We start from the raw sequence: 22,166 nt of genomic DNA, 5'->3' as shown, positions 1-22,166 counted from the left end.
TAGAAGAAGGAGGCACAATGTGGGAGTTCATTTTTAGGTTCAGTCTGGGCAGCGCATGCCCTACTCTGCGAGGCATGCTGTAATGAGGTATGGCATAGAAGTTCCGCCCATTTCCCGCTCATCTTTTCAATTGGCTCCTGTTACAGTCCTTTCGAAATCGTTGCTTTTCATTCGTGAATAGGGTTAGTAGTCCCTCCTTGGTACCACCTTGTCTTCATTTGTAACCTCCCATAACGACTGGACTTTTTACTTGTGTTGTTACATAGTCTGCTTTGGCCAGTCGGTGAGCACTATTTTCTTTAATGATTTTCCATATTCCACCCAGGACATTGCAGCACACCACCACCTTTTATATTGTTATTAGTCATGTATTTTTTCATTTCCAGTGCGGTCCGCTTTAACTATAGCGGCAGCGCTTATTTATTTCTTTAATTTACAGCGCAGGCCACTTTCACTTTAGAGACAGCGCTTATTTATATATTTAATTTACAGCACAACCGCTTTCACTTTAGCGGCGGCGCTGCAAACGTTTATTTTATTTTTACACTTTGTGTAAAAGCGCCCCATACGAGCTTTCAATTTAATGTTGGCCGCTCCCCTTTCTTTAGACGCCTTAGTTTGGCTTCACTGAGATGCTTCAATGTGCCCCTCCAACAGCAACAGCAAGGGTGACCTGGGCTCTAAATCCTGGTGGTTCAGCATGGCCCTGTGGAGCAACACGTGGATATCATAGCGCAGGAAAGAAAACAGTTGTTAAGAGAGTATATTTTATGCTGCTTTTGATTGATAATAATTTTAAAAGCTTACCGGACGTCACCGGCCGGCTCCCGTGTCGCGTTGCTCCTGCTGGCCGTTTCCTAGGTCCCAGAAGACCTTGGAACAGACTCCCAGCCAATCCCTGTGCTTCAGAGCAGTGCAGGGATTGGTCTGAGGGGCAGAAAAGACACTCTACTCAGACCAGGGAGTCTGTGGGGGTTTCTCTAGACCAGCTGCCGAATGCAGCCGGGCTGGAGAAACCTAGGGGCGCATGTGTGTTTTGGTCGGCCTGAGACGGCCGGCCAAACACACATGAGCACTCCTCCTCCCCCGCCCATGCCCCTCCCCTCCATGCACAAGCTGACAAACTTAAAATAAAACGATGCTCAAGCGCCAGGCGGGGCGCTCCTCCGCCACTGCAGAGGACCGCCACTGTCTATAGGACCGCCAAAGTCATAACCAGGCACTTTGTCTCATCTTTAGTCTCTTGCGAAAGCTCAATAATGGTTCCTCGTCTCAAGTCTACCATCTGCTGTGGTTTGCTTTGTCTTTACTCCCTTGGTTCAAGATGTTACAGCGCACCTGTTTCTAGTTCCTTACTTCAACCTGCAATCTTCTTCTCAATTGGCATGTTGCTCAGTGATGATGGTTTCCTTGGCTACATGCCTAGCTTTTTCTCTGATAATCTTAGCAATAATAACAACAACAATTATAATAATATTGTTTATTTGCACGAATAATTATAACCATTGCAACATTATAAACAGTAAAGCTGAAAACCCGTGGTGTACAAAACAGAAACTAAAAAAACATGAACTGGGGCATCTAGTAAGGGCTGAAGCGATACATATAATTACGGTGTACATAAAGACTTATCAAACAGCTCAAATAAACAGCAATTTAACCACAGAAGTAAATTCCAAAAACAGAATGGTTGAACCGTATTGTGAGGATCTCAGTGCTTATTCGCCGGTCCTACCGTTTATTCCTTTACACACAGATTGATTCCTGGATTACAAAGAGGCTATTATTGGCCCTTCTGGTGGCTTAGTGTGCCTGTTGTCCCTGGTGCCTTTGATGCAACAGTGTGTTAATTGCTGTTTTCACAGCAAACAGCAGCTGTTTCCAGCAGTCTTGCTAACTAGATATCAATACATACATTTTGTCAGCGAAACGCCATAATAATAAAGGCATAAAACAATAAATTTGCATTATACATTTTTTTCCTTATAATCCGGTAAAAAGGCATAGATGAAATAATGCATTTACACATAAATGTACGAGAAAATCATGTGAACCATAGGTCCTCGTCCTATTTAAACAACCATTGGCTAAGTCTAGCTCTTCTGTGAGAGCTCTGTAATGCATTATAGCCATGTTGTACAGCACCACGGCTGTTATGCAACATAACTAAAAAAGATGAGAAAAATAATTGATATGTGTTGCGTTAGGGCCCGGCAGGTCTCACTGGTACAGGCTTCCACACAGTAATAACTGACCAGAACACTGGATTCCGCAATGAGCCACGGGAGCATATCCCAGGCACTTTTATTTTCTTCATCCCTTCCCCCACGGCCCATACCATTTGATCCGCAGTTGGAGGGCTCAAATCAGGAACACCCCTCCTACCAGGGCATCCAGTGGGCTCACCCACAAACATAACATCCCTCTTTTATTTCAAATGAAACACAACATTACTAAATACTTGACTGGTGATCATGACTGGAACAAATTCACTAAGAATAAGCATCAGAGAGAGAGAGAAAAAAAGAGAGAGGGTGAGAAAAACATCATTTTATGCCATACTTCAAGTCAAAACAAAATCCTTCAGATGAGTAGATCTCACGGGATATGGTCTGAGATGGTACCTCTCCCCTCCTTAGCGAAGGCCTTCATTGTCCGCTTGTCTCACCTGGTCAGTTGAGGATGTCAACGGGAACCAGACTGTTCATCAGTCTCTGGAGACCCAGTCACACTTGGAGTGTTTTCTTGAATAAGGTTGTCACCAGACCTCCGTCTGCTGCATACACTTCTACATCCCAAAATTTAATTTTTAGTGCGCATGGTTCATACTGAATTTTATATCGGCTGTCCTGCTAATTAACCAGCCATGGAACAAGAGAAGTTCCATGGCTGGTTAAACAGCAGGACAGCCGATATAAAATTCAGTATGAACCAAACAACAGATATGAACAAAGCACTACACTTCACTAGCAACCACCTAAGAAGTCTTAAAGAAATGTTGCCGTCCGGCCAATTCTTACGTATAAGGCAGAATTGTTCTTTTAAAGACGAATACATCCTACATGCCAACAACCTGATGGGGAGGCTAATAGATCGAGGATATCCTAAGAAATTGCTAAAAAAAGCAATGAAAAGAGCATGGTGGACCCCATGTGAGGTACTATTAGAGAGAAGAGAAAAAATGCCAACTGAAAGAATAGTCTGTGTATCAACCTTTTGTTCTAATTCTAATTGGTTGAAAAAGGTGATCCACCAAAATTGGCACTTGGTAAAAAATCTAGATCAGTCTTTGGCTTCAGCCCCACTCTTTGCTTTCAAAAAAGACAGAACGATTGCAAACCAAGTAGTTAGAGCTGCATTACCAAAACCAAAGGCGAGTACACTCCGTGATTTCATAGGCCTGCCCCCAGTGTCGGGCCATCATAAATGTGGCACTTGTATATGTTGTGAATCTACCCTAGAGGGGAATTTGTTCTCTCATAACTCAATTCATTGGAAACATGAGACTGTAAGTCCAAAAACGTGGTATATGGGGTACTTTGCCCCTGTATAAAGGTATACATAGGCAAAACAAACCCGGAAGTCCGGTATAGAATTTCCCAACACAAATCAAGGATCCGAAAAAATGTCCAAACTGCACCATTAGTGAACCATTGGAGGTTGAACGCACATACTGAGAAGGAATTGAGATGGACAGTAATTTCAAAAGTAGAGCAAGACTGTAGAGGTGGCGATTTGGATCTCAAACCAATACAACGAGAAGCAATGCTGATTGTGAAATTCAATACAGCAGTAGATGGATTGAAGGAACTCTCAGAGATATATAAACTGTGAGGCACCAGCCGAACACAATAAATGTATTTTTCAGGTCTGCCTTTAATAAATCTGCAGAGACATCAGAAACTGTTCCACCAAGCCACTTCCATTCCCCTTGTCTTGAACAATCCATCAATTTTATTTTACATAATAAGGGTCTAGTGTGCCTGGCAGGCCTTCACACTGTGCAAGTATGTTTAACAACAAAAGATTGTGAAAAAATCGGTTCAATTAAAAGCTCCATTGAGCCTACACTACAACTCCCATAGTTCATTTGGATAACGCTCAGCCAGAGCTCGCGCTGACATTTAAATCACTTCCGCTTCTGTTAGCAGTAATCGCTAAACTCACTGGCGGCCCGGGAAGACTGACAACGCATCGGATAAGGCTTGTTTCAAAGGTAAGAATCAAGCACGACTGAAACCATTGGGCATGAGAGGCTCCGCCTGAATTTATTAAAAACATGCGAACTGCTTTGAAAACATGTGAGCAAATAGGAGGTGAGCGGGATTAAGTTACGTGCCCCGAACTAGAGATTGTTCTCAAAACGCGAAGTAGAGCAATTGGCAAAATTCGGCATTTATGAAAGGCCACGCCCAAATTCATTAGAGAAAGAAGAGTTGCTTCAAAAACATGTGCGCAAATATGAGGCGAGCGTCATTAAGTAACGTGCCCCGAACTAGAGATTGTTCGCAAAGCGCAAAGTAGAGCAATTGGTTAAAGTCGGCATTTATATTACAGGAAAACGTGAAGCGAGGTACATCCAAACTAAATGATGGTCCCACGGGCTGAAATTAACTGAAAAAGGTAGGGGCAACACTCTCTCCCGGTCTGGACCATCTTACCGCAGTGTAATACTCTTCTTAAAACTAATGGGCAATTCTTGTTGTTTAGGTTTTGTTGTTCTTGTGGTACCTAGGATTCACGCCTGGAAAGTTTAAGACGTGATTTTGACCTTCCGGCTCTCGACAGATTGCCGAAAAAAACGTAAGAAATCTTTTGAATTACACACACTGTGTATATGGTTTTGGACTGACAATACTAGGGATTAAGGACTGATATGGTATGATTGTCTCTACAGGAGTATACTATATACTGGGGTATGAGAGTACAGCAGGGATCGGCTGATCTCGCAGCATAAAATAAGGTAAGCGAATCTCTTGATAAGAGGTAATTAGAGAGAGGGGAGCCTCTTTGGAATATGGTCAATAACTAAGACACAGTTTGTTTGTGTTTTCTAGCCTTTTGGTCCTGAAGAGAACCCCATATGTGGAGGGGTTTGAAACACGTTGACCTTTTTGTGTGGCCAACCAAGTATGCAAATTAATGTCAAAAATCGAAAGTTTTGTATTTTGTGAATTGTCTTCTGTTTGGCCTTTATGTGCATTTGATTTACTTTTGTAGTTGTATAAATATGAAATATTGAAAGGTGGGCAGGGTATGGGTGTGCTGGTATGTAAGGGGTGCGTATTGAATGTATGATTGAAAAGACTGACAGAGAGGGGTGTATTGAGGGTGTGTAAAGGAGAAGTTTGTATGAGTGAAAGGATGCTATAAAAAAGAGTTTGGGGGTATAGGGAGCTTGGTTTTTTCAAAAAACTTTTACATTGTATGTAATTTTCTGTTGTTGATTCATACATGTGATTCCTAGAATGAATTTTGATTAAGTCAAACGGAAAAAAAGGTTTAAGGTGACATTGTTTTATTTCAATGCACCGGTTGTAAGGTGAGAATTGCGCATCAGCATTGGCGTTTTGTTGTTTTTGTTGGAACAGGGCTCAGCCGTGTTGATTAAAAGCCCAAACCCTCTTTTATTTTTTGGTCTGCCTATTTGATAGCAAAGCTCCAATGCCCATAGGACTTGCATCTCCTGAGAGTTCAGATTCCCGGGCAGGATTGAAATATACCAGGGTGGTGTCAGCTGATAACGCTTGTTTCATGGCTGAGAAAGCCCTTTCCTGATCAGGCCCCACTTCCAGATGATGCTATTCTTCGTCAGCTCTCTCAAGGGGGTGGTGAGGTTGGTCAGATTTCGAATGAAAAGTCCACAGTATGTAAACCTTCCGAAGAAACTTCTCACACCTGTGACAGTGGTGTGTGCTGGAGCTGATTGGATGTCCTGTACTTTGGCTGGATCAGGTAATACTCCATGCTGGGAGAATCAGTATCCAAACAAGGCTATTTCCTTCACAAGGAAGGTTAATTTTTCTCGATGGAGTGTGAGACCATTGTCTCTCAGGCAATGGAACGTGGTTCTTAGGTGATCAAGATGTTCTTCCAGCCTAGGGGCATGTACTAATATGTCGTCACTGACATTGAGAACCCCTTCAATGCCAGCTAATACACTCCTTATGATATCTTGAAACACTTTGGCTGCGCTCGAAACTCTGAAGCTAAGACGCTTGTACCTCCTGAGCCCCACAGGAGTGGTGGACGTCGTGATGGCCGTCAACTCTGGGTCCAGCTCACAAATCCACCTTGGAGAACCACTGGGAGCCACTCACTTCTGTCACGATGTCCTCTACTGTGGACGTCAAATGACATTCTCTCTTAATGGCTTAGTTAGGTAGCCGCATATCAACACATATCCAAACTTCCCCAGGCTGTTTGGGTTTCCATGTTACCTACCACAATGGGGGAGAGCCATAGAGTCGGAGCATCCGCCCTCTCGATAATGTCGGCCTGTTCCATTTTCGTAAACTCTTCCTCCACCTTCAGTCACAGATAGAAGACCACCCTGCGGTGTTTCAGTGCAACAGGTTGGACTGAGTTGTCAACATGAAGTTTTATCATGCGGTCTTGAAGGCATCTTATCCCCTCAGACATAGGTGCGAATTCTGTCAACAGGCCATCCACACTTTCCTGAGGCACACTGAAGGCAAAAAGAACAAGCTGCATGCACTCTGCAGTTCTGCAGCTCAGGAGCATACCTGATTCCCCTTTTGTGACATACCTTTCACTTGATTCGTGAGCAATCTCTGCAGTGAAAACCCCAGCCAGTTTGAGTGGAGTTGTGGATCCATATGCGAATACCTGAATAGAGGTGGGGCGCAGTGCTTGTTGTATGGGGAGTGTCCACATCGCTGATTGTGCCATAATCTTAATGGATGCCCCGTACCTTGCTTGTACCTGGTGTCCTCAGCGAGCACACTGCATCTCAGGATAGGTTTTCTACGGTGTCCGTTTGGTTGAATGGCATGTATGACATGGACTGCACCTTCAACATCGTAATCATCCATGTCTTCCTCATCCTTAGGGACATTCGAGGAATGCAGGGCATTGACGTGCTTGGTCTTCTGAACTTCCTGGCCTGTGGAGCGGCACACTTTTGCAAAGTGGTTTGGTTTATTGCATGCCGAGCACCTCTTCCCCTGGGCTGGACATGGTCCTTGGTGTGGGTAGGGCGCACCACACCCATAGCATGATTTGGGCACAATATTAGACTTGGTGCACATTTTCTACTTGTCAGGGTTTCCAGCAAGGACAGCATTGACATGTTCTGTTATTTGGCATTTTAACGCTGCTTCCATGTGCGCTGCTCGCACTTTGGACAGTTTTTTTGACCTTCCCTTCGTTACCATGCCTGCCATAGGCATTCCTGGGACCTTAAGAATGCTGTCTCTCAGCTTTAACGAGATGCACTCCTGAATGAATTTTGCCCGTATTTCATCGTTTTCATCTGGTAGCAAGCATGTGCTAGCAAGATCTTTGAGTCAGGCATAGAAAGCATCCTCTGACTCATTGGGCAGTTTTTCCGCTTAGCGGAGTAGGAAACTTTCTTAGTCTGGGTTCACAAGAGGCTCGAAATAAGCAGTTAATGCTTGTTTCAATGTCCAATAGGTGTACGGAGGCCCTGCCTCCACAACAGACTTCTCTAACTTGTGCAGGGCTGCACCCCCCCAAGTGCAGAAGCATAGGGCGTTGTCTGTCATTGTGTAAAGCCGCCGCTGCAAAATATGTTTCTAGGCGCTCCACCCATTCCTTCCATTTAGCTGCTTGAGCAGACGGGGGCCCATCAACTATAAATGACTCAATAGGAGGTAATGCAGTCATGATGGGTACTGGTTAATGCTATCGCATGTCGGGATGAGCGTCTTCCTTTATTTGTGTATGTATGTGTCTGCTGATCAAGGCACTTCCATGACTGAACTGGGGACCACAGTGTGCGCTGCCGACCTTAAAAAAACAGAAACCGCCAGGATGAAGAATGGAGAGAACAAGAAATAAGTCCCAGTGTTGCAGGAAGTATTGCAGGAGTTGGAGGCAATTCCAGGGCAGCAGGGGAATTATTTCAAGGTATCCGGCACAATCGGCACATTTTCGGGACCTCCCACTTAGAAAGCAGGGAGGACTTGCAGAAGAGATTGGCCTCCAGGCTGGAAAAACACAATCCAGGCCGTCACCAGTGAGCGACTCACCTCTCCAGGCAGCTGACGTGGCCTCAGGCTTAAGGACCCCTCGCCAGGAGGTGCCATGAAATCTGCAGTAGGAGTCTGGAAAGAGGACATGGAAGCGTGGCACCATGGAGAAAACAGGAGGCAGCTACCCCACTTTCTAAAGGGTGGGTGGGCACTACAGCCAAGGAGGGCTGCCTGAGACAGGCACTGGAGTATGTAGCCCTGCAGGAGGCGGAACGGCCGTCAGGCAAGATGTCAGGGTAATCGTCCCTAGGAGCCGCCACAATTCAGCGAAGGCAGCAACACTACGGTCAGACCAGGCACAGGACTCAACCACCCTCGTCACCAGTTGTTGCGTTAAGGGCCGGCAGGCCTCACAGGTACAGGTTTCCACACAGTAATAACTGACCAGGACACTGGATTCCATAAAGAACCACAAGCAGCGTATACCAGGCACTTTTATTTCCCCCACAGCCCATACCATTTGGTCTGCAGTTGGAGGGCTCTTATCAGGACCACCCCTCATACCATATACAGTGGGCTCACCCACAAACATAACCATATCTTCTGACCAACGTTGGCCGTGTCATTCATTGCACTTTTCTTTCTGAAAGGAAGATGGGAGGAAAGCAACAATCACGGGAGGGTGAAGGTAGAGACATCACAAGCAAAATGACTCGTCCAACGCTGGTAGAGGCAGAGCACTTTGTTACTGGTGGGAGGGAGGAGAACAAGCAACAAGGATGGGGGAGGGAAGGGAGGGAGGAGAGGGAAGCAACAACAACTGGAGTAGGGAGGGGTGGAAAAAAACAATGACGGAAAGGCAATTAACAAGTACCGGGGAGGGAAGGAAGACGAGCAAAAACGACGGGACGGCCTGCAAACAACAATAATGGGAGGGCAGGCACCAACGATAGGAGGAGTGTAAACAGCTACAAGGGAGTAGCAATAGTGGGCAAAAAATGACCATAACGAAGCAACAACGCTAGTAGTAAGAAGAAAAAATAGTACCTGAATCTCAGCATGAGCAGCAGAAGGACACAAATGAAGCAATTAATCAGTACTTGACCAATGCTCCATTGACACACACACAAAAAAGAATGCTAAACCTGCACATGCTGACCAATGAGAAGCAAAGAAGTAAGAGTGCTGATGACGTCAGCCAATGGTAAGAAATGGGCAGGCTCTAAGCCCCCTTTGAGTTTACAAACACTGCGAAAAATTGAGGTTATCACCTTCATTTGATAAACCAAAAAGAAAGTCGTGAAATATTCACCACTAGTTATATCCTTGCAGTACAAGACAGTCCCTGTTTTGTCTTTCAAGGGACTCACTGCCCTTTCTTTGTTGCATTCATGCTATCCTCAAGTAGAACTGTACCACCAGATAAGCAAAAGATGACACTCATTCTAGCAGACCAATATTATCAAAGAATGTTTTCTGAAGGATGACAGTCAATCAATCAGAAGTGTGTTACTTCCCGTAAGGGTCTCAAGGCGCGAGGGTTAGGGAGGGCGCAGGATCCATTCCATCAAGGAGAGGGTCTGTCGAAGAGCCAGGTTTTGAGGTTTCTTGTGAAGATGGGGAACGATGTTGTCTGTCTGAGGTGGAGCGGAAGGGCGTTCCAGGCTTTGGCCACGAGGAAGGAGAAGGAGCGGCCTCCCGATCTGGTCTTTCTGGTGCGGGGGACGATGGCGTAGGAGAGCTGGGCTGATCGTAGGGTTCTTTGGGGTGCGTGAAAAATTGAGTCGGCTGTTCAGGTATGCTGATCCGGTGCCGTGGAGGGCCTTGTGTGCGTGGGTGAGTATCTTGATGGGGATTCTCGCCTCGACGGGGAGCCAGTGGAGTATGCGCAGGTGCTGAGAGATGTGGCAGTGTTTTGGCAGGTTGAGGACCAGTCTTGCGGCGGTGTTCTGGATGTTCTGTAGCTTGCGGGTAAGGTTTTTGTTTATTCCGGCATAGAGAATGCTTTGACCGTAGTCGAGTCTGCTGGTGACCAGGGCATGAGTGACGGTCTTTCTATGTTGAAGGGGGATCCATTTGAAGGTCTTACGAAGGAGGCAGAGGGTGTGGAAGCAGGAGGACGAGTTAACTTTCGCTGGGAAGGAAGCAGGGAGATGGTCTGTAGTTTCTTCAGGAGGGGGTTGACCTCGGCGTGTTTCCAGTCATCGGGGAATGAGGCAGTCACCAGGGTGCGGTTAATGGTGTGGTGGAGCATGGGTGCAATGGTTTTGGCGGCTCTGTTGACGATGTGGTGGGGGCAGGGGTCCATGGGGGCTTCTGAGTGGATTGACTTCATTGTCTTCGGAGGTGAGGGCTGTCCAGTTGTCAATCGCTGGTTTCTGGGTGTCGGGGGTGGTTGGTGAGGGTTCAGTGTGTTGGTTGTCTTCCTCGAAGTTGACAGATGCTCTTGAATTTGTGGTTGAAAAAGGTGCTGAGTTTGTCGCAGAGGTCTTGTGAGGGAGGGATGTCAGTAGACTCGCTGGTGGGTTGGGCGAACTTTTTGATGATGTTGAAGAGTTCCTTGCTGTTGTGCGCGTAGGTGGAGATTCTGTCTTCAATCGCTTTTTTCCTTGTTTCTCTGATGACGTCAGAGATTCTTTTTTGAACTTTAGTGACCAACTGTTTCAGAGCACAATACGTTTAAAAGCTCTTAAGAGGGTAGTACATAGATAATTTGGGCTGTCGAAACAGTACCACAAGGTCCACAAACCAATAATAGCATTTGTTTCACTGTAAAGCTTCAAGGCATCCAGATTCAAGTCTACCAAAAGGTCACAAATGTCATTAGTATATTATATAGAAAGTACACCCCAGTGCATATTAAAAAGTTTTGTATGCATTCACCTCCCTTCCTATACTGCACTTTGGATTATAAAGAACAGGGAATTAGATGACCCTGCTGACTCAGGACAGACCACAGTGTCACAGTATACTAGATCTAAGACTGCCATCAGATCTATTAAAAAAACATATTAGGATACTCTTAAAGTGGGAATGCTTTGTGCTAATGAAATACCACCTTACTGTGTAGTGTTCCCTCACTTTTCCTCCAACTTGCCTGAATATTAGCTTGGATTGCTTTTCAGTCAGCCGAACCCTAAATAAAATTTTCAAACAAATTCTGTTGTTTAGTACCCAAATTACCATTACAATTTGGAGTGGCGTAATAACACACAATAACTCTTCTATTTTACTCATTCAGTCACTTAACAACAGTGAGAATAAAAAAATGTGTTTTTAATAATAGATTGTTTTAAAATCTATATTGTTAGAAATTGGGTTCACGGTTGACTGGGGTGTGAGCCCTGATCAAGCAGAAACCGCAATCCTAGTCAGGGTACGGCACCAGCCATCCTCAAATAAACCTCTGCTCACCCTCTGGTAGCTTGGCACAGAGCTGTAAGGCTTAACTTGAAGGCAACGTGTAAACTATTTGTACAACACTTCAAACAGTGAAAACACTACACAAAAAGATCCCACACCAGTTTAGAAACATAGAGAATATTTTAACAAATAAAACAAGACCAAAAGAACAAAAATCTCATAGGTAGAACTTGAGTTAATTGCATTCTTTTTACAACAATAAAATGTAAAATAGCGTTTAGAAGCAATAAACACTTACTTGGGACATCTGGATGAGCTGTACAGGACAAAGTCAAATGTTCAGGCCGACCGTGATGGAGTACTAACCTGCTATACAGACCAGGGTTGGCCTGCTAAAAAAAAAAGTACATTAATCCTGGGTGTGTTGACACCGAGGGGTGTGTGGTGCAGTCAAAACAATGCGTCTGTGTTGATCCACGCAATGGCGGCGATGTGCCCGTCCTGATCCGCACAGCAGCGGCGATGCATTGGCTTTGATAAGCGCAGGGACTGCAATGCAGAGTTCTCTGTGGTGTCTTCGAGGCTGCTGTCAACGGAGAGGTGAAGTGCTTGCTCCGTTTAGAGCATCACGTAGTGGTTGTTGTAAAGACAATGTGTTAGGCCCTATCCACGCAGCAGAGACGATGCGCCAGTTCTAGTCATGCAACAGGAGCGATGCACCGGTTCTAGTCCATGCAACAGTGCCTTTGTGCCGTTTGAGAGAAGATGCATGGGTTTTGCAGAGGCAAACACCTTAGGCCTCACTTTAAAGGGTCCAGGAATGGGGTGGCACCACTTGGTAGGGCAGAGTCACAGATGGCAGAGTCAAGGTGCAGAAGCGGGTAAGTTAGAAGTGTTTTATGTCCCTGAAACTTCAGATCAGGAGGCCAGTCAAATAGCCCTTGGAGTCACTCAAAGTTCTGGGGGTTCAAGTGATGTAGGTCCAGTCCTTCTCACCCAGGAAGGAGGGCAGCAGGTCATCTCAACAAAGTAGAAGTCCAGCAGAGTGGCAGTCCTATCAGCAGCACAGCAGTCCTTCTTCCTAACAAAGTATCCACAGGTCCAGAAGTGTACTGAAGTGGTGTTGTTTGAAGTCCTGTTCTTATACCCAGTGATGCCTTTGAAGTGGGGGAAACTTCAAAGTGATGCCTTTGAAGTACACAGATGTCCTGCCCATCTTGCCCTGGCTCCACACTCACTAAAGGGGGGTATGCAGCCCTTTTTGTGAGGACAGGACATAGCCTATTCAGGTGTATGTGAGGATGGGTCCAGTTCCTCCCTCCCATTCTGCCACGATGACCCATCAAGTTATACCTAAGCTCCCATTTTGTGTGGCTGCCTAGGGGGAATACACAAAGCCCAGCTGTCAACCAACCCAGAGGGGATCAGAGAACCGACAGCAGGCACCAAATGGCTAGAGTAAGAAAATGGAAACTTTCTAAAAGTGGCATTTTCAGAATTTCAATTTAAAATCCAACTTCAACATAAGTTAAGATTTTAAATTGTGACTGCAGAGACACCAAACTTGAAGGGGTCCTCTCTTCCCATTTGGAAATTACTCTTACAAAACATAATAAGGTTACTCCAATGTTATCCTATGGAAGAGTCAGGCCTTGCAGTAGAGAAAAAATAATTTTTAGAGATTTTCCCAACCAAGCCTTGTAAAACTTAAAGTACATGCCATGCCTTTTAAATACATTGCACCCTGCCCTCTGGGTTGTCCAGGGCTACCTTATGGGTGACATATAAATGAAAAAGGAAAGTTTGGCCTGGCAAGAGGTTTAACTTGCCAGGTCAGCATGGCACTTTAAAACTGCACACACAGGCTCTGCAATAGCAGACCGGAGACCTGTTTAAAGAGCTACTTAGGTGGATGGCATAATCAGTGCTTCAGGTCTACTAGTAGCATTTAATTTACAGGCCCTAGGCACATGTAGTGCACTTTACCAGGGACGTCTAATTAAATTAAATATGCCAGTTGCGTATCAATCAATATTACCACATTTTAGGGATATAGCACATGCACTTTAGCACTGATTAGTAGTGGAAAAGTGCCCCGAGTCCTATAGCCAACAAAAATGAATTCAGCCAAAAGGGGAGGAGGAAAGCAAACCGGTTAAATGTGACCCTGAAGAAATGGCTATTTCTAACGCATATTATTACAAAACAGTTTTTAGAACACATATAAATTTGTCAGTATTCTATAAATAGTTCAAACCATGTCACTGTTCATGAGTCAAAATCAACCTTTACATCTTTTATAATATCCGATAGCTACAATGATCGTTGGTCTGCACCCAAAACAGAATACATGGTGCTAACTGGTATAAATCACTTTGTGCAAGGGTATAATAGATCACTTTATGCAAGGGCTATAATGATCTTCAATCAATAGCGAACGTGTTTCACCGCAAAGGTCACATTGCTTCTTCAGGGCGATAAATGCAGGAGGGCCACCTCAAAACTCATTTCCCCTCATAGTCACAATTTAGGATTTTAGATGCCCCTTTTTAAATCCCAGTTTATAAAATTTCAATTTAAAAGTTTCATTCCAACGTCAATTCAGTTCAATTGGTGAATGTGTGGAAACACAACGCACTGATATGCTTTATCATGGTAGTACTTAAAACCTTTACAGGGTGTTTTATTAATTATTTGAATTAAGATAGTGCAAAGTGATCTTCAGGTAACCGCACTTTCCAGTGGAAATGAGAAGATCTGTGTATTTCTATTGGCTTGGAACTTCTGAGAACTCTGCACACCCTTTCCTTTCCCAGCTTTTCTGTGGGTGCAATGAGATCGGTAAGCCGCTCTGCTCCCTCTCAGCACTTCTGATAAAGCGGAAAGGATGTGTTTAAAGATAACAAAGGCTCAAGAAGCGAAGTTCAGGCAAGATTTACATTCACGCTCTTTAATTTCTATTTCCGTTGATTGCGGGAGGGTAGCAGTTGTTGAGTGCATGTAAGGGCTCCGATAGTTGAATAAATGATGACACTGAATACAGTAAACTCATTTTGTTCACTTTTCATTCATAAAAATGGCCGGCTCATTCTCTTCTGTAAACCTTATGTGCTGGAGGTAGTTGCTTATAAGCTGGTTTGCCTACTTAAATAACACTGGAATCTGTTACTGTTCTATATATATTGTAATGAAATATTACCTACTGGTGGTGGCCAGTAGGTATTTATAGTTAGAACCTAGTTTCCATAGGAAAAGCATTTTGATTTGCTAATAACTTTGGCGTCATTTGACGAATCTTCGCAAAATTCTCCCAAAAAAGTCTATCCAGGTCAGCTCCTATCCTGAACGTTTGGGGGTGATTTGTGAAGTGGGGGCTGAGAAAAAAGGAGGGTCCCAAAAAGTGTTTTCTCCATGTTAATTTCCATAGGAAATTTTAGCCAAGGCTACAACCCGAACTGCTGAACAGAATTACACCAAATTTGGCAAAAAGTGGATCCGCGAACCCTCCAGAGCTTCATTTTAATTGGCTGCCAACACTCCAAACCAGGAAGTGTTGACAGCCATCTTATGACTCTGTAGAACCGAATCACAAGAAAACAGAGAATTAAGCTGGAAAAATAAGAAAAGGGGGCAGGGTACAAACACCTTACCCCCCTGTTTAGGGGGTCCCACAAAGACCCCCCAGGGGCCCAAAAAAGTATTTTTTTTAAAAATAATAGTTGAAAGTCGCGCTGGGGCCACGAACCCCGCCGAAATAAAAAAAAAATGAAGTACAGGGTCCCGTGCTTCATTTAATTGAGGCCCCCAGGTGGGCCAGGTCCCGGGGGCATTTCAAAAATATATTACTGGGGTCCCACGGGGGCCCCTGCAGGCCCAGGGATTGCCACCTCCCCAGGGCTTCAATCATATTGGGAGGGGGGCTGTGCGTCCCCCCCCCCCCCTTCTGGAACTCATGGTGGCCCTGGGGACCGCCACCTCCCAGGGCCGGCTCGTGCAGTGTCCCGGGGTGCCCGACCCCAGGACACTGCTGTTTGCTATGGTAGGGCGGGAGCACTGCCCTACCAGAGCAAACTTGCTTTGGATTTTGGAAGCAAGAGCAGGGAAACGTGCTGTCTCTTCCAAAATTCAAAGCATATTGCTTTTCCATACGGGGAGCTGCATGTTAGCAGCTCCTCGTGTGGAAAAGCAATGCCCGCTCCCGCCGGATGCGGGAAGCCGGCAGGACCGCGGGGGAAGTGGGGTCCTCCCACGGTCCCCAACGGATAAGAACATGTGGACATGCCTCGGGGATGGGGTCCCCGAGGCGAATGTAAATTAGTAAAAGTGAACGATTTAAAAAAAATTGAAGTTGCGACCCTCAGCGCGGCCCCAAGTGTGAACACGAAGGGTGCGCGGCTCTCAGCGTGGCCCCCTAGTGTGAACGTGATGGGTGCGCGGCTCTCAGCGCGGCCTCCCTGTGTGAACGCAATGGGTGCGCGGCTCTAAGTCGCGCTGGGTGCGTGACTCCAAGCAAGAAAAAAATATCCATGTACTTGTACAATGACTCAGGCATTAAGACATGCAGTGCTACAATCAAATGTGCACCATCTATGCAGTCCCCTAACCCCCTCCACACTACTGATTCACTCCTGCAATTACCCAGGTAGTAGTCATGCAGTCCAGCAATTACACTGTCACTCTCCGTCCACTCCTCCAATCATCCTGACAGAACCATGTCCTTATCTAATCACTGTCCCAAAACACAAACCGTTATAAACTCACCCTGCTGTCAACTTGCAGCACTCTAAGTATCCAGTCACTATCCATGTACTTGTACAATGACTCAGGCATTAAGACATGTAATGCTACAATCAAATGTGCACCACCTATGCAGTCCCCTAACCACCTCCAATCTAATATGCTCCTCATGCGTTACAAATCCACTTTTGCAATAATGCAGGCTCTACTGATGCATTCATATAATCACAATGCACTACTAATGCATTCTTTCAATCAATCATGCTCTACACTCAAGGAATCTTTCAGACATTACCATGCAATTATTTTTCTTTTTTTAACCAGATAAGGTAGTACTGAAAAGAACTCTTTTTTTTTTTTTATATATTTTTTTGAACAATTTGGAATTTTTTGGGGGTGTTTAAAAAAAAAAACTGAAAAAAGGAACAGAATAAACAGTTAACTTTTGGAATTAAACATCATTCCAAAAACAAAAAAATTAACAGTGGTTGCTCCGCTGTGCTGCACAAACAGCATCCGCCGACTGTTCGCCATAGCAAATAACTGTTTTGCACTTAATGCAGTGCTGCTGCAGGAAAGCAAATTCAGGCCTAATGTCCATAGGAGCGGATGATGTTGAGGCTCAAGAAGTGCTTGTAACACCTGGTGGTGGATCTTTTCTTGCACGTTTAAGCTCTTACCGTGCAAGATTCCGGGGGTGAATGGTCCGCAGATGTTTGTACATGCTTGCTGTACCGCACAAATATTTTTTATCACTGCCTCGCGACAGGACCCTCTCACCACACAGCAAGCAGGTCACCTTCCTAGCATTGACCTTTTTTCTCCAGCAGGGAAGCTAAAAAATGTCCAAACAGATTCTGGCCTCTGCTTTCGTGGTTCGGCAAGCAGAAGAGATGTCTCTCATAAACTGCTACACACAGAATGATTCAAATGGGTGGGGTCCTTCAACTGTTACAATGGGAAATGTTATGAACCAATCAAATGCTTTTTTTTTAAAGTTACATCGGAGTCGCGCACCCGAAGCGACTTCGCGAGAATATATTTAACAAGAATATAAGTTTATTACAAGTACAAATATAATATTTTTATAAATAGTTTAGATAATCTCTTGCCCTGATGTCTACATTAAAGTTACATACATATAGTTTCACAACATAAAAAGTTTTATGGGAGTCGCGCACCTGGCACGACCCGGCACGTATATGACGTCACGCAGGTCCCACCACCGCGCACACGTCACTTACGAAAATGCGCACATGACGCAAACTCATACGTTTATGACGTTACGCAGGGCCATGCATCGCGCACCTGTCGCATACCAATCGCTCACATGACGTGATCTCATACGTATTTGACATAATGCGGGGCCACGCACCCGTCGCAAACCTTACGCGGCTCCTTCACGACTTTTCCAATATGGCGGCTGGAATACGCATACCGGCCGTGATAGGTGTGCATTGGGTACGCGACTCCAATCTTTTTTGAAAAAATAGATATATTTTAAAAGGCAAAGGACATTACATAGTTATATTAAAATAAAATAAAGAAAAGAAAATAATTATACAATATTACAGTTTCAAAAAAAATTTTTTTTTTAAACTTGCAATTTTCAGAAAAGCATATAAGATTGTATAAATATTACATTTACAAATTAGCAATTAAAAAACTCTATAAATTCAGTGACAAAAAACATAAGTTTAATGCCTGTTATATTTAAGAATTAGCTTTTAAAAAACCATCGAAATTCAGTAAAAAAAACATAGGTTTCAAGGACATTATAGTTAGAAATTAGCATTTAAAAAAAACCTTTGAAATTCCCTGAAAAAACCTTCGGTTTCAGAGACGTTATAGTTAGAAATTAGCATTTAAAAAACCATTGAAATTCACTGAACAAACCATAGGTTTCAGGGACGTTCTAGTTAGTTCGACATTTCACTCGCACAAAGCCATAGAAAGTCCCACGTTATAGTTAGTTCACCTAACTATAACTCGCGCCCCCACAATGCACTGCTGATGATGTCACATATTACATCATTCATGACATGGTCAGTGACATCACTGATGATATCAATGATGACATCTCAAATGACATCACTGATGACATCATCCACATGATAATCTGATGCACCTTCTCACACTCTAATATAACCTTTGATACACCCACTTAATAATGCAGACTAACATTTTCGAAACCATAGACACACCAATACCAGTTACCACATACCCACTTACTGATTCCTATGACTATACACGTGTCCACTCATTCACTCATACAGTTACTCATACATGCAGTCACTCATCAACACAGCTCTATCATATGCACTCATACACCTATACAGACACTCACACACCACCACTCACCCAAAGCGTTACTCACACACCTAGTCACTCATGCAAATAATCAATCACACTCCTTTTTACTCACCTATACAGTTATACACACACCACTTCACTTATTCATACAGATACTAACACATACTTACTCTCTTCTACAATCCCTGACACAAGCACACTCATTCACATTCACTCACTCTCACATATAGTCATTTATATACTCCAACACTCAATTATACTGCCTTTCACATATGTAGTTACTCACATATGTACACCTGAGACGTCCATTAACTCACCAATGCTATACACACACTCACCCACCTAAACAGCCCTTCACTGATGCATTCTTATACCCATGCACCCAGTCAATCAGCCACTCACATATCTATGCACAGAGTCACAACACAGACACTCAGGCACCCATACAGATACTCAGACAACCAAAAAATAACCCATATAGACACTCATGTAGCTACTCACCAACCCATGTAGCCGCTTACACACCAACTACGAAACTGATACAGACATTTACAGTTTTCTCACTAACCCATGCATTCAGTAAGATACACTTAATCAGTCACTTATACAATCAGTCACACATCTACTAAATCATCCATGCACACACTCATACACCCCGTCATTCTTCAATACACCTGGCATATTTATGAAACATATTTAAACTTTATAGAAACACAGAGTCACTGGATGATGTCATCAGTGATGTCATCACTGATTTACATTTATTTGCCTTTACACACTCGTGCTGTTGTGAAGCGAACCTCGATGAATGCTGCTTTTTGTTCTAATGTAATGCTCTGTTTGCCTTAATTTTTTTTTAACTTTGTTTCGCATTTACCTGTTACTCCGCCATACCCCCTCCTGCTGAGCCGCTTTCCGTTCCACCACAGCTTATGCCGATTGAGTGGAGAAAGCTTTGGCTCACTCCTGCCTAGTTTGGGTTAGCGGTCTAGTCCTCGCCCATTTTCGCGCTCATTAAACCAATGCTGCGACGGACGCACAGCTGACGCGCGCAGTGGGCGCGCCGCTGGCGCGCCAAAGGCACGCCTAAGGCAAACCTGTCTGCGCCCATTCGCGCTCGACCGTAGCAGGGGCCAGGAACCCTGGTCAAAAGTTGATCTACTCTAAGGAAGTGCAAAAACAACAATTGATGGACAGAATGCAGAACAATGTCATACATTCACCCCAGCACAGAGATCTGGGCCTAAATCCATCGTTTTTTTGCTCACCAGGCCATTCCAGTTTGAACCCAGCCATATGCAAATCAGTCTTGACCCTGTGCCTCATGGGAACAGTCCAGCCCGAACTGCCAAGCCAGGTCCTCCCTGGACTGGAAACAAGCATCCTAGGACTGGTTTCGGGGTTTCACCCCTCTTCAGCCAGGACAGCTTGATTCCAGTGGCATGGAGAGCACGGGACCCACGTCTGGGCATACCCATACCACTCGGGGGTGACAAATGCGAAAACAACAATTGATGGACAGAATGCAGAACAGTGTCATACATTCACCCCAGTACAGAGATCTGGGCCTAAATCCATAGTTTCTTTGCTCACCATGCCAATGCAGTTTGAACCCAGCCATATGCAAATCAGTCTTGACCCTGTGCCTCATGGGAACAGTCCAGCCCGAACTGCCAAGCCAGGTGCTCCCTGGACTGGAAACAAGCATCCTAGGACCGGTTTCGGGGTTTCACCCCTCTTCTGCCAGGATAGCTTGATTCCAGTGGCATGGAGAGCACGGGACCTACGTCTGGGCATACCCATACCACTCGGGGTGACAAATGCAAAAACAACAATTGATGGAAAGAATGCAGAACAATGTCATACATTCACCCCAGTACAGAGATCTGGGCCTAAATCCATTGTTTCTTTGCTCACCATGCCATTCCAGTTTGATTTACATACGGCTGGGTTCAGTCTTGACCCTGTGCCTCATGGGAACAGTCCAGCCCGAACTGCCAAGCCAGGTCCTCCCTGGACTGGAAACAAGTATCCTAGGACCGGTTTCGGGGTTTCACCCCTCTTCTGCCAGGATAGCTTGATTCCAGTGGCATGGAGAGCACGGGACCCACGTCTGGGCATACCCATACCACTCGGGGTGACAAATGCAAAAACAACAATTGATGGACAGAATGCAGAACAATGTCATACATTCACCCCAGTACAGAGATCTGGGCCTTAATCCATTGTTTTTCTGCTCACCATGCCATTCCAGTTTGAACCCAGCCATATGCAAATCAGCCTTGACCCTGTGCCTCATGGGAACAGTCCAGCCCAAACTGCCAAGCCAGGTCCTCCCTGGACTGGAAACGAGCATCCTAGGACCGGTTTCGGGGTTTCACCCCTCTTCAGTCAGGATAGCTTGATTCCAGTGGCATGGAGAGCACGGGACCCACGTCTGGGCATACCCATACCCATACCACTCGGAGTGACAAATGCAAAAACAACAATTGATGAACTGGGGTGGCTTGGTGAGCAAAATAACGATGGATTAAACCCAGATCTGTGACTGGGGGTAAATGTTTTGCCAATGTGCAACATTCCGTCCATCATCTTGTGTGTTTTGCTGTTCTCCCTATGTGGGAAGGGTATGCCCAGACGTGGGTCCCGTGCTCACTACGCCACTGGAGTCAAGCTATCCTGGTTGAAGAGGGGTGAAACCCCGAAACCGGTCCTAGGATGCTTGATTCTGGTCCAGGGAAGACATGGCTTGCCAGTTCGGGCTGGACTGTTCCCATGAGGCACAGGGTCAAGACTGATTTGCATATGGCCATGTCTGAACTGGGGTGGCATGGTTGAGGCTGAGGTGTTGTCCGTTCTGAGTCTATCCTTGACAATAGGAACGGTACCACAGAAATTTAAGAAAGCTATAGTGATTCCACTGTTGAAGAAAGCAGAGGCAGACATTAGGAATTTGAAAAACTTTCGCCCCATAGCCCAGCTTCCGCTCCTGGCTAAAGTACTTGAACAACATGTACTCAGAGTCCTTTCGTCATATGTCGAACAACATCGCTTATTACATAATCGCCAAGCTGGGTTTAGGGCTCATAACAGCACCAAGTTAGTGATGCTTTTAGTCTCAGATGATCTGCAACTCGCAGTCGACAAGAAGACTCCCTCAGCTTTACTCTGACTTGACCTCTCATCCGCCTTTGATACGGTGAATCATGTGCAGCTACTTGCTCACATGCGGCGGCTGGGAGTCACTGGGATGGTCCTCCAGTGGTTCACTTCATTCTTGGAGGATCGATGTCGGAAGGTCCAATTAGGAGACCATATGTCCAGGCACGGTGATCTTCATTGGGGGGTCCCGCAGGGTTCGGCGCTGTCCCCACTGCTCTTTAACATTTACCTCCAACCCTTGATTGAGGCTCTGGCAAAAGCAGATTGCCAGGTGTTTAACTATGCGGACGATACTCAGTTAATAGTGCGCATTGATAACTCCCTTGATTCATAGCGGAACATTCAGAACATTCTCCGGTACACCATGAATTGGATGACCTCTAATTCTGTGAAGGTGAACTCAGATAAAACCGA

General features: G+C 45.0%; 2 protein-coding genes across 6 annotated transcripts in view; one reads left to right on the top strand and one right to left on the bottom strand.

Annotated features, from left to right (window-relative positions):
• Window positions 1–22,166, bottom strand: part of LOC146789753 (multidrug resistance-associated protein 1-like) — a 621,679-nt gene that overhangs the window by 476,349 nt on the left and 123,164 nt on the right. The gene's annotated exons all lie outside the window — the stretch shown is intronic.
• The window catches only part of LOC146789752 (uncharacterized), a 273,763-nt gene continuing 255,703 nt past the window's right edge, over window positions 4,107–22,166 (top strand). For 3 of the 5 annotated variants that reach the window (XR_014970153.1, XR_014970152.1, XM_085632087.1), the window contains exons 1-4: window positions 4,107–4,216; window positions 4,558–4,623; window positions 4,711–4,803; window positions 4,898–4,963. The gene's annotated coding sequence lies outside the window, so the exon portion shown is untranslated. Of the gene's footprint in view, window positions 4,217–4,557; window positions 4,624–4,710; window positions 4,804–4,897; window positions 4,964–5,057; window positions 5,625–22,166 lie in introns of those variants that run through there. The other 2 variants (XR_014970154.1, XR_014970155.1) reach the window with 2 other exon arrangements.

This window comes from Triturus cristatus, chromosome 10 (genome assembly GCF_964204655.1).
Source record: "Triturus cristatus chromosome 10, aTriCri1.1, whole genome shotgun sequence".
Taxonomy (NCBI): Eukaryota; Metazoa; Chordata; class Amphibia; order Caudata; family Salamandridae; genus Triturus; species Triturus cristatus.
The sequence above is the reverse complement of the archived record's forward strand: the minus strand, read 5'-3'. Positions and strand labels throughout refer to the sequence as shown.